This window comes from Balaenoptera physalus (genome assembly GCF_965194825.1).
Source record: "Balaenoptera physalus genome assembly, chromosome: 8".
NCBI classification, from domain to species: Eukaryota; Metazoa; Chordata; class Mammalia; order Artiodactyla; family Balaenopteridae; genus Balaenoptera; species Balaenoptera physalus.
The window spans coordinates 67004945-67017249 of NC_138887.1; the positions used below are offsets into that span (position 1 = coordinate 67004945).

Consider the following 12305-nt stretch of genomic DNA (forward strand, 5'->3'; position numbering starts at 1 on the left):
CTTGGTAATATGGGCCTGTAGTTTTTCTTTTGTTGTGGTATTTGCCTGATTTGTTATCAGGGTGATGCTGGCCTCATAATTCAGAAGCATTCCTTCCTCATCAATTTTTTGGAAGAGTTTGAGAAAGATAGGCAGTAACTCTTCTCTAAATGTTTGATAGAAGTCACCTGTGAAGCCGTCTGGTCCTGGGCTTTTGTTGTAAGGGTTTTTTTTATTACTGATTCAATTTCATTACTGGTAATCAGTCTGTCCATATTTTTTCATTTCTTCCTGATTCAGTCTTGGGAGATGGTATGTTTCTAGGAATTTATACATTTCTTCTAGGTTGTTCATTTTATTGGCATATAATTGTAGTAATATGTTATGATCTTTTATATTTCTGTGCTGTTGGTTGTAACTTCTTTTTCATTCTGATTTTATATATTTGAGTTATCTTTTATTCTTTACAATGGTGTGTTAGTTTTACAGTGGTGTGTTTTACAATCTTTTATTCTTGATGAGTCTGGCTAAAGGTTTATCTATTTTGTTTATCTTTTCAAAGAACCAGCTCCAAAAAAAAAAAAAAAAAAAAAAAAGAACCAGCTCCTAGCTTTATTGATCTTTTTTATTGTTTTTTTAGTCTCTATTTCGTTTATTTCTGCTGTGATCTTAATGATTTTTTCCTTCTATTAACTTTGGGTTTTGTTTTTTCTTTTTCTAGTTCCTTTAGGTGTAAGGTCATGTAGTTCATTTGAGACTTTCCTTGTTTCCTGATGTAGGCTTGTATTCTATAAACTTCCCTCTTAGAACTGCATTTGCTGCATCCCATAGATTTTGGGTTGTTGAGTTTCCATTTTAATTTGTCTCCAGGTATTTTTTATTTCCTCTTTGATTTCTTCAGTGATCCATTGGATGTTTAGGAGCATAGTGTTTACCTACCACCTGTTTGTGTTTCTGCAGTTTTTGTCTTGTAGTTGATTTCTAGTCTCAGAATGTTGTAGTCAACAAGATGATTGACATGATTTCAGTCTTCTTAAATTTATGGAGACTTGTTTTGTGGCATGGCATGTGATCTATCCTTGATAATGTTTTATGTGCACTTGAAAGGAATGTGTATTCTGCTGCTATAAGATGAAATGTTATATATATATATAAAGTCCACCGCACCTAGCGTGTTGTTTAAGACCAGTGTTTCTTTATTGATCGTCTGTCTGGATAATGCGTCCATTGATATAAGTGGGATGTTAAAGTCCCATACTATTATTGTGTTAGTATCAATTTCTTTCTTTATGTTTGTTAATATTTGCTGTATGTATTTACGTGCTCCTATGTTGAGTGCATATATATTTGCAACTGTTATATCTTCTTGTTGGATTGATCCCTTTATCTTTATATAATGTTCTTTTTTGTCTTTTCTTACAGTCTTTCTTTTAATGTCTATTTTGCCTGATATAAGTATTGCTACTCCAGCTTTTTTTTGTTTCTATTTCCATGGAATACCATTTTCCTCCCCCTCACTTTCAGTCTGCCCATCCCCCTTCCCCACTCCAGCACCTGGTAACCACTGTTCTCTGATTTCAACTTTGGGTTTGGTGGGGGGCGGCAGGAGGGAGTTGTTTTTTAGATTCCACATATAAATGAGATCATACGGTATTTGTCTTTCTCTTTCTGGCTTATTTCACTTAGCATAATATCCTTCAGTTTCATCTATGTTGTCACAAATGGAAGGATTTCCTTCTTTCTCGTGGCTGAATAATGTGTGTGTGTGTGTGTGTGTGTATCACACTTCCTTATCCACTCATCCATTGACAGAGAGACACTTAGGTTGTTTCTTTATCTTGGCTGTTGTAAATAATGCTACAATAAACATGGGAGTGTATCTCTCGTCAAGATACCTATTTCATTTCCTTCTGACATATAGTCAGAAGTGAGATTGCTGAATCATGTAGTAGTTCTGTTTTTAAGTTTTTGAGGAATCTCTATACAGTTTTCCATAATGGCTGTACCAATTTACATCCCCAGTAACAGTCTACAAGGGTTCCCTTTTCTCCACATCCTCACCAACTCTTGTTATCGGTTTTATTTGGGATAATCACCTTCTAACAGGTGTGAGGTGATAATCTCATTTTGGTTTTAATTTGTATTTTCCTGATGATCAGTGATGTTAAACACTTTTTCCTATATCTGTTGGCCATTTGTGTGTCTTCTTTTGAGAAATGTCTATCCAGGTCCTTTGCTTATTTTTCAAATAAGGTTATTTGTTTTCTTGCTATTGAGTAGTTTGAGTTCCGTGTGTATTTTAGATGTTAACTCCTTATTAGATATGGTTTGCCAATATTTTCTCTCATTCCATAGGTTGCCTTTTCATTTTGTGGATTGTTTCTTTTGCTGTGCAGAAGCTTTTTAGTTTGATGCAATCCCATTTATCTATGTTTTCTTTTACTGCATGTGCTTTTGGGGTCATATCCAAAAATCATTGCTCAGACCAATGTCAAGAAGCTTTTTCTCTATGTTTTCATCTATAGTTTTTTGGTTTCAGGTCTTAGATTTAAGTCTTTAATCAATTTTGAGTGGATTTTTGTATATGGAGTGAAATAAGGGTCCAATTTCATTCTTTTGTTTATGGAAAATCAGTTTTCCCCAAATTATCTAAAGAAGAGACTGTCCTTTTCCCATTGTGTTTTCTTAACACCTTTGTTGAAGATCAATTGATCATTAACCTGTGGATTTATTTCTGGACTCTCTATTCTGTTCCATTGGTCTATATGTCTGTTTTTTTGCCAGTACTATGCTGTTTGAACTATAGCTTTAGAGTATATTTTAAAATAAGGTAGTGTGATGCCTCCAACTTTGTTTTTTCTACTCAAGATTGCTTTGTTTATTCATGGTCTTTTGTAGTTCCATATGAATTTTATGCCTATTTTTTCTATTTCTGTGAAAAGTGTCATTGGAATTTTGATAGATATTGCATTGAATCTCTAGATTGATTTGGGTAGTATGGGCATTTTAATAATATTCTTCCAATGCATGAACACAGGATACCTTTCCACTTATTTGTATCTTCTTCAATTTCTTTCGTCAGTGTTTTATAGTGTTCAGTGTACAGATCTTTCTTCTACTTGTTTAAATGTATTCCTGAGCAGTTTTTACGCTATTGTTAAGTGAGACCGTTTTCTTAATTTTTTTTTTCAGATAGTTTACTGTTAGTGTATAGAAATGCAACTTTTTAATATTGATTTTGTATCTTGTACCTTTACCTAATTTGTTGATTAGTTCTAACGGTTTTTTTTTTTTTTTTTTGGTGGTGGTGTCTAAGGTTTTATGTGTATAATATCATTACAAACAGACAATTTTACTTCCTTCTTTTCCTTTTTGGAGGGCTTTTATTTCTTTTTCTGCTAATTGATCTGGCTAGAACTTTTAGTTTTTTATAGAATAAAAGTTGTGGGAGTGGGAATCCTTGTCTTGTTCTTGATCTGAGAGGAAAAGCATTCAGCTTTTCACTACTGAGTATGATGCTAGCTGTGAGCTTGTCATATATGGCCTTTATTGTTTAGGTACATTACTTCTGTACCTAATTTGTTCAGGGTTTTTGTCATGTAATAGTGTTGAATTTCGTCAAATACTTTTTCTGGATCTATTGAGATGATCATATGATTTTTATCCTTCATTCTTTTAATGTGGTATATCACATTTATTGATTTGTATATGTCAAACAATCCTTGCATCCCAGAGATAAATCACATTTAATTATGGTATATGATCTTTATAATCCTTATAATGTTCTGTTGAACTTGGTTTGCTAGTATTTTGTTGAGGATTCTTGCATTTATGTTCATCAGTGATATTGGTCTGTAACTTTCTTTTTGTTGTACTGTCCTTATCTGGCCTTGGTATCAAGGTTATGCTGGCCTCATAAAATGTGCTTGTAAGTGTTCCCTCCTCTTCTATTTTTTGGAAGAGTTTGAGAAGGAGTCACATTAATTCTTCTTTAAATATTTGGCAGAATTCACTGGTGAAGTCATGAGGTCTGAGGCTTTTCCATCTTGGGAGGTTTCAGTTACTGATTCAGCCTCCTTACTCATTATTGGTCTGTTCAGATTCTTTATTCATGATTCAGTCTTGGTAGTTTGTATATTTCTAGGAATTTATTTATTTCTTCTAGACTGTCCAGTTTGGGGACATATAAATGTTCATAGCACTATCTTATGATCCTTTGCATTTCTGTGGTATCAGTTGTAACATCTCTCTTTCATTTATAATTTTATTTATTTGAGTCTCCTCTCTTTGTTTCTTAATCTAGCTAAAGGTTCATTAATTTTGTTTACTTTACAAAAAACAGCTCTTAGTGGTAAGAGAAGATGGAAGCCTTGGTCATTAATTTGGCTGGTCTCCTTTTCTCTCTGCAGTATTATTTCCTTCATGCTATTTTTAAGAAACTTGGTATCAATGGGACGGTCTTCTCTTGAAGAAGGTGGAGTAGAAGGACCCTAAGCTCATCTCGTCTCAAGAGCACACCCAAATCACAACAATCCGCAGAAAAACCATCATTGAAAAAGACCGAAACCTACCAGCAAAGATCCTCTACGACTAAAGACATAAAGAACCACAACAAGACTGGTAGGAGGGCAGAACTAGTGATATAATCAAACCCCATTCCCCCCAGGTAGGTGACCCACAAACTGGAGAATAATTATATTACAGAGGTTCTCCCACACGAGTGAGAGTTCTGAGCCCCATGTCAGGCACCGCAGCCCGGGGGGTCCGGCACCAGGAAGAGGTGACCTTTTCTATTGTTTTTCTAGTTTCTATTTAATTTACTTCTGCTCTGATTTTATTATTTCATTCCTTCTGTGAACTTTAGGTTGAGTTTGTTCTTGAGGTGTAACATTAGGTTGCTTATATGAGATTTTTCTTTTTTCTTAAAGTAGACATTTATCACTATTAACTTCTGTCTTAGAACTGTTCTGCATTTCTTAAATTATGGTATGTTGTGTTTCCATTTTTAACTGTCTCAAGATATTTTTTGATATCCCTTTTGATTTTTTCTTTGACCTGTTGGTTGGTCAGAAGTGTGTCATTTAACTTCCACATATTTATGAATTTTCCAATTTTCCTTCTATTATTGATTTCTCATTTTATATCATTGTGGTCAGAAAAGACATTTGATGTGATTTCAAGCTTCTTAAATTTGTTAAGACTTCTTTTGTGGGCTAATATATGGTCTATCCTGGAAAATGTTCCAGGTGCACTTTGAAAGAATGTGTACTCTGTTGCTATTAGATGGACTGTACTGAATGTGTCTGCTAGGTCTATTTGATCTATGGTGTTGTTTAGGTCTGCTATTTCCTTGTTGAATTTCTGTCTGAATGACCTATCCATTGTTAAAACTGAGATATTGAAGTCACCTACTCTTATTGTATATGTCTATGTCTCCCATTAGTTCTGCTAATATCTGCTATATTTTTAGGTACACTGAAGTACCTAAATTTGGGTGCATTATATATTTACAATTGTATATCATCTTGATGAATTGACCCCTTTATCATTATGTAGTAACCTTCTTTGTCACTTTTGACAATTTTTGACTTAAAGTCTATCTTGTCTAATTATAATCACTCCTGCTGTCTTTTGGTTACCATTTGCATGCAATATGTTTTTCCATCCCGTCACTTTCAGTGCATGTGTGTCCTTAAATCTAAAATGAGTCTCTTGTAGGCAGCATATTACCGTTGGAGCTGATTTTTTTAATCCATTCAACCACATTGTATCTTTTGATTGGATAATTTAATCCTTTTACATTTAAAGTAATTATTGATAGGTAAGGATTTACTATTGCCATATTGTTCATTGTTTTCTGGTTGTTTTATAATTCCTTCATTTTCCTTTCTTCCTTTCTTGCTGTCTTCCTTTGTGATATGATGACCTTTTGTAGTGGTATGCTTTGATTCCTTTCTCTTTATTGTTTGTATATCTACTACAGGTTTTTTATTTGTGGTTACCATGAAGTTTACATTATTCATCTTATAGATATAACAGTCTATTTTACGTTTATAACAACTTAAATTCAACCACATACGAAAACTCCACACTTTAACTTAACTTCTCCTTTCACATTTTATGTTATTAATGTCACAGTTTACATCTTTTATATATGTTGTATCCATTAACACATTATTTTACCTATAGTTATTTTTAATACTTTTGTCTTTTACTTTTTTTTTAAAGATTTTTTTTTTAATGTGGACCATTTTTAAAGTCTTTATTAAATTTGTTACAATATTGCTTCCATTTTATGTTTTGGTTTTTGGCCACAAGGCATGTGGAATCTTAGCTCCCCAACCAGAGATTGAACCCACACTCTCTGCATTGGAAGGTGAAGTCTTTAACCACTGGACCGCCAGGGAAGTCCCTATCTTTTACTTTTATACCAGAGTTAAGAGTGATTTATCTACCACCATTACAGTATTAGAGTGTTCTGAGTTTGACTGTATTCTCACCTTCACTATGTTTCATACTTTCATATTCTTTTCATGTTGTCAGCATACTTTTGTTACAACTCAAAGACCTCCCTTTAGCATTTCTTGTAAGACAGGTCTAGTGGTGAAGAACTCTACAACTTTTTTGTTTGTTTGTTTGTTTGTTTTGGTCTTGGAAAGTCCTTATCTCTCCTTCATTTCTGAAGGACAACTTGTAAGGTTCTTAAGTATTCACGGTTGACAGTTTCAGCACTTTGAATATATCATCCCACTCTCTATTGACCTATAAGGTTTCTGCTGAGGAATCTGTGGATAGTCTTATGGAGGTTCCTTTGTATGTGGGAATTTTTTTCTCTTGCTGCATTTAAAATTCTTTGTCTTTGATTTTAGGTAGTTTTATTATTATGTGTCTTAGAGAAGATCTTTTTGTGTTGAAACTTTTGGGGCACCTATGAGCTTCAGGAACTTGGATGTCCAAATCTCTCCCCACATTTGGGAAATTCACAGCCATATCTATAAATAAACCTTCTGCCCTTTTCTTCCTCTCTTCTCCTTGAAATCCAACAATAGTAGATTTTACTGTCAGTGGTATCCCATAATTCACATAGGCTTTCTTCACTCTTTTTCATTCTTTTTTCTTTTTTGCTCCTCTGAATGGAGAATTTCAAATGTACTGTCATCAAGTTCACTGATTCTTTTGCTTGGATGAGTCTGCTTTCGAAGCTTTCTGTTAAATTCATCAATTCATTCACTGTGTTCTGCAATGCTAGGATTTCTGTTTGTTCATTTATATGTTTTTAATGGCTTCTATTTCTTTGCTGAACCTCTCATTTTGTTCATGCATTGTTTTACTAATTTTGTTTAACTGTATATCTGTGTTTTCTTGTAGTTCACAGACTTTCTTTATGAAGATTATTCTGAATAATTTGTCAGGTAGTTCATAGATCTTCATTTCTTTAGGGTCATTTATTGGAGCTTTATTAGTTTCCTTTGATGGTGTCATGTTTCATTGATTATTGGTAATTCTTCTGGCCTTGCATGTTTCATTGATTATTCATAATTCTTCTGGCCTTGCATTATTGTCTGTACATTTGAAGAAGTAGGCACCTCTTTCGGTCTTTACAGACTGGGCTTGGGCCAGAAAAGCCCTTCACCAGTCAGCTTGTCCAGAGATTGTGGGTGAATTGTCTGGTAGATTCTGAGGATGGGCTTGAGCCTCAGGTGGGAAGGTCTGGTGCCTGGGTCAGTGGCTGGGCGGGACTAGTGCTTGGGTCTACAGAGGTAGGCTGGCATTTGGGTCCATGGGGTGGACCTGGCCCCTGAAGTGCTGGTGGTGGGCCTGGATTCTGATGCCACAGGAGTTGGCCTATAGCCTTGGGGTACAGGTGCTGTCCTGAAGGTTGGGTCCATGAGGTGTAGCCTGACACTGGGGCTGGCCATGTGCCTGGGTCCTCGGGAGCCAACCTGGAGGCTGGGGCAAGCCAGGAGCCTGAGTCTATAGGAGCCAATCTGGAGTCTGTGTCCATGGAACCCAGCCCAGCACCAGGGCAGGCAAAGAGCCTGGGTCCATGGGAGCTGGCCTTGCACTGGAGTGAGGCAGGAGCCTGGATCTTCAGGAGACTGCTTTGAGCCTGGGGCCTCAGGGACTGGATTGGCACTGGGGCGAGGCAGGAGCCTTGGTCCATGGGAGCTCACCTGAAGGCTGGGTTTGCAGAGGCTTTGCTAGTAGGGTAATACCAGCTTCGTAAAATGAATTGGGAAGCATTCCCTCTTTTACTGTGTTCTAGAAGAGATTATATAAAATCAGCATTAATTCTTTAAATGTTTGGTAGAATTCTTCCAAAGACAGTGAATCTGTCTTGGCCTGGAAAAGTTTCCTTGTAGGGAGATCTTTAAAATTAAAAATCCAGTTTTCTTTAAAGTATGGGACTATTCAAATCATCTGTTTCATACTGAATGGACTGTGGAAGTTTGTTTTTTGAGGAATTGTTCTATTTCATTTGAGTTGTCAAATTTGTGTGTGTGAAGTTATTCATACTACTCCCTTGTTCCCTTTTTTTTTTTTTTTAACATCTTTATTGGAGTATAATTCCTTGTTCTTCTCTTTTTTATTCTTTGTCAGTTTTGCTAGAGTTTTGTCGATTTTACTGATCTTTCAAGGAAGCAGATTTTGTTTCATTGATTTTCTCCATTGTTTTCTGTTTTCAGTTTAATTGATTTCTGCTCTTATCTTTATTATTTCTTTCCTTCTGCTTGCTTTGGGTTATTTTACTTTTCTTTTTCAAGGTTTTCTAAGTTTTTGAAGTAAGATCTTAGATTATTAATTTGAGACTTTTCTTCTCTAATGTATACATTTATTGCAACAGTTTTTTCAATACTGCTTTAACCATGTACCACAAATTTTGGTATGTTGTATTTTCATTTTCATTCACTGCAATGTATTTTTTTTATTTCACTTGAGACTTTTCTTTGGCCCATGAATTATTTAGGAGTGTAGTTTTAGTGTTTAGTGAGTTTCCTCTTATCTTTCTGTTATCAGTTCCTAATAAGATTCCATTGTGGTTGGCAAACATATTCTGTATGATTTCAATTATTTTAAACTTGTTGAAGTTTGTTTTATCATTTAGGTTATGGTCTATTTTGGGCACTTAAAAAGAAAGATTTTCTACTGTTGTTGAATAGAGTGTTCTATAAATGTGGTTTGGTACCTGTTGGTTGATGGTGTTGAGTTCTTCTGTAACCTCACTAACATTCTGTCTAATTTTTCTTTCAATTATAGAGAGAAAGGTGTCAAAATATCCAGCTATAAATGTGGATTTGTCTAAAACTGAAAAGTTCTGTCAGTATTTGTTTGAAACATTTTGAAACTTTCTTGTTTGGCACACACACTTTTAGGATTGTTATGTCATCTTATTGAATTGAACATTTTATCATTATGTAATATGCCTTTGTCTCTGGTAATTTTCTTTTCTCTGAAGTCTACTTTATCTGACACTAACATAACCATTCCTGTCTTTATTGATTAATATTTGTATTATATATATTTATCCATACTTTTCTTTTCAACCTATTTATATCATTATATTTTCAAGTGAGCATCTTATAGACAGGATATAGTTGGGTCATGTTCTTAATCCACTTTACCAATTCTGTCTTTTAACTTCTGTATTTAGGCCATTTATATTTAATGTAATTATTTATATGTTAGGACTTATATTTTTCAATTTTCTATCTTATTTTCCTGATGTCCTGAGGGTTACTTGAAAGCTTTTTTACAATTCCACTTTTATCTACAGTGTTTTTGAGTGTGTCACTTTGTATGGCTTTTTTATTGATTGCTCTAGATGTTTCATTATACATACATAACTTATGACAGTCCAATAGTGGTTTTTTCTTCTTTTTGAATTTTTTTTTTGAATTTTTTATTTATGGCTGTGTTGGGTCTTCGTTTCTGTGTGAGGGTTTTCTCTAGTTGAGGCAAGTGGGGGCCACTCTTCATCGCGGTGTGCGGGCCTCTCACTATCGTGGCCTCTCTTGTTGCGCAGCACAGGCTCCAGACACGCAGGCTCAGTAATTGTGGCTCATGGGCCTAGTTACTCCGCGGCATGTGGGATCTTCCCAGACCAGGGCTCGAACCCGTGTCCCCTGCATTGGCAGGCAGATTTTCAACCACTGCGCCACGAGGGAAGCCCCCAATAGTGTTTTTTTTTACCAGTTTGAGTGAAGCATAGAAATCTTACTTCCCTTCATATCCTTTTACCCTATCCACATATAATGGTCTTAAATATTTTCACTACATACATTTAGAACCACATCAGTCAGTGCTTCAAAAATCAAACGTAATTTTGGAAACCAAAGAGGAGAAGTCTATTATATTTACCAATATTTTTGCTTACTGTGTTCTTTTATCTTCCTAATGTATCAGGGTTCCTTCTCTTATTATTTTCTTTCTGTTTAGAAAACTTCCTTTAACCATTCTCTTAAGGTAGTTTGTGTAGGTTGCATCATTTTACATTCCCACCAGTAGTGCACAAGGGTTCCTCCAATTTCTCCACATCATCCTTGCTAATACTTGTTATTTTCTGGGGTTTTTTAACATAGTAGTCATCACAGTAGATGTGAAATGATATATCACTATGTTTTAGGTTTGTATTTCTCTAATGATTAGTGATGTTGAACATCAATTTATATGTTTGTTGGTCATTTGTATATCATCTTTGGAGAAATGTCTAAATCCTTTGCTCACTTTTAATCAGGTTTTTTTTTTTTGTCGTTGAGTTGCAGGAGTTTTTTAAAATATATTTTAGATATTAACCCCTTATCAGATCTATGATTTGAAAATATTGCAAATATTTTCTCCCATTCCATAAGTTGCCTTTTCATTCTGTTCATTGTGTCCTTCAATGCATAGTTTCTAAGTTTGATATAGTCCCACAAAAGGGGCTTACTGGAGGGTGGGAGGGAGGGAGATAAAAAAAAAAGAGAGAGAGAAAAAAAAAGGGGGCTTACTTTAAAAATTAGTGCACTTAAAGCAATTTCCCACCTCTACTCTTTTCTCTCTCCCCAGCTTATCTTAAATTTGAGCTTCTTAATCTCTACAGGCCAAATAACTGAAAGAAATTTCACCTCGTTCACTTTTTTTAGAAGGCATTAAATCTCCATGGTTTCTGATTGTCATAGTATTGTAAGAGAGTAAAATTTCCATCAGTTGTGCATATCTTTGCCTATTTTTGTATTAATGTAGCTGTAAGGTATACCTTTTATTCACTTAATATGAATGCAGGAGTTACTAACCAAAAAATAATAGCTTTAACACTGGACCATTGCTTTGGCAGCTTTATGTCTGGACAGGAAGATAGATCCTAACCTTGATTTTGTATGTACCACTGGTAGGTAATATTCCTTTGTATTATTTCATGGAAGTGTGCCTATATAGTCTATTTTCCACTATTCTCCAGGCTTATCTTCTCTGTTGATTTGATTTCTCCCATGGTGATTTTATAGGAATGGCTCACATTATTTGAGCCATTTTTGGATTGTACTTAAAGCTGACTATTATTATCTGGATTCTATTGTGTTTTTTTCTAACCATTGCTATATTTCTGCAACCCAGATTGCCAATGATTTTTCCAAATAGTAGTCTTTCAATCTGCATACCAAATAGTAATGCCATTTGTTACTGCCCAGGAATTAGCTATTACCAAATATTATGTGAAAATTTACATGGATATAATAGTAGCCCCCAAGTTCACTACCCAGCAAGCTATCCCAGAAGTCATGGAACAGAATGGCTCACAGATCAATTTAAGGTATTTGAGGCACATCTTTATTAAATCAATTAAAATACACAACAAAAAGCAGGGGGAAAGAGATGGGTAACACACTTTGGATAAGGTACAAGAGGGGTGGAAGCATCTCATTACCTGACTTATACAAGTTCATATATCCTCTCTCTCCCTCTCTGCAGTATCAGCATTCTCCACTGATTGTGTGATTTTGAGAACCAGAGTTGAGGTCTGTCCAGGGGGGATCAACAGATACAAGACACCTGTGTCAGTGACATACACTTGCTCCAATCAGAGAGATGCAGAGGGGCATATATGCCTGACCACAGCTCTAACTCATCAGTTAGCCTGATAAGCTACTCTGGATTTTATTTATGTCTTTTAATTAGAGTATACAAAGGATCAGAATGGGTGTCAACAGTAGGTGGCCCAGTTAAGATGTCAAAAATATAAAGTGCTTCAAGTGTGCCTCATGAATATTTAATACCTACTTGGCCCTTCTTTCTCTTCCTAACTATGTTTAACACTCATATGCTTTATTTACTTTATCTATGTCTATTAT

At 35.1% G+C, this 12305-nt stretch overlaps 1 protein-coding gene across 10 annotated transcripts in view; it reads left to right on the forward strand.

Moving 5' to 3' along the window:
• LOC309665389 (sterile alpha motif domain-containing protein 9-like) overlaps nucleotides 1–12305 on the forward strand; it is a 77569-nt gene that overhangs the window by 39696 nt on the left and 25568 nt on the right. For 6 of the 10 annotated variants that reach the window (XM_082471656.1, XM_082471657.1, XM_082471659.1 and 3 more), the window contains exon 4: nucleotides 4389–4645. The exons of 1 other annotated variant lie outside the window; for it this stretch is intronic. The gene's annotated coding sequence lies outside the window, so the exon portion shown is untranslated. Of the gene's footprint in view, nucleotides 1–4388; nucleotides 4646–11293; nucleotides 11348–12305 lie in introns of all 10 variants that reach the window. 3 more of the 10 variants (XM_082471661.1, XM_082471663.1, XM_082471662.1) reach the window with 3 other exon arrangements.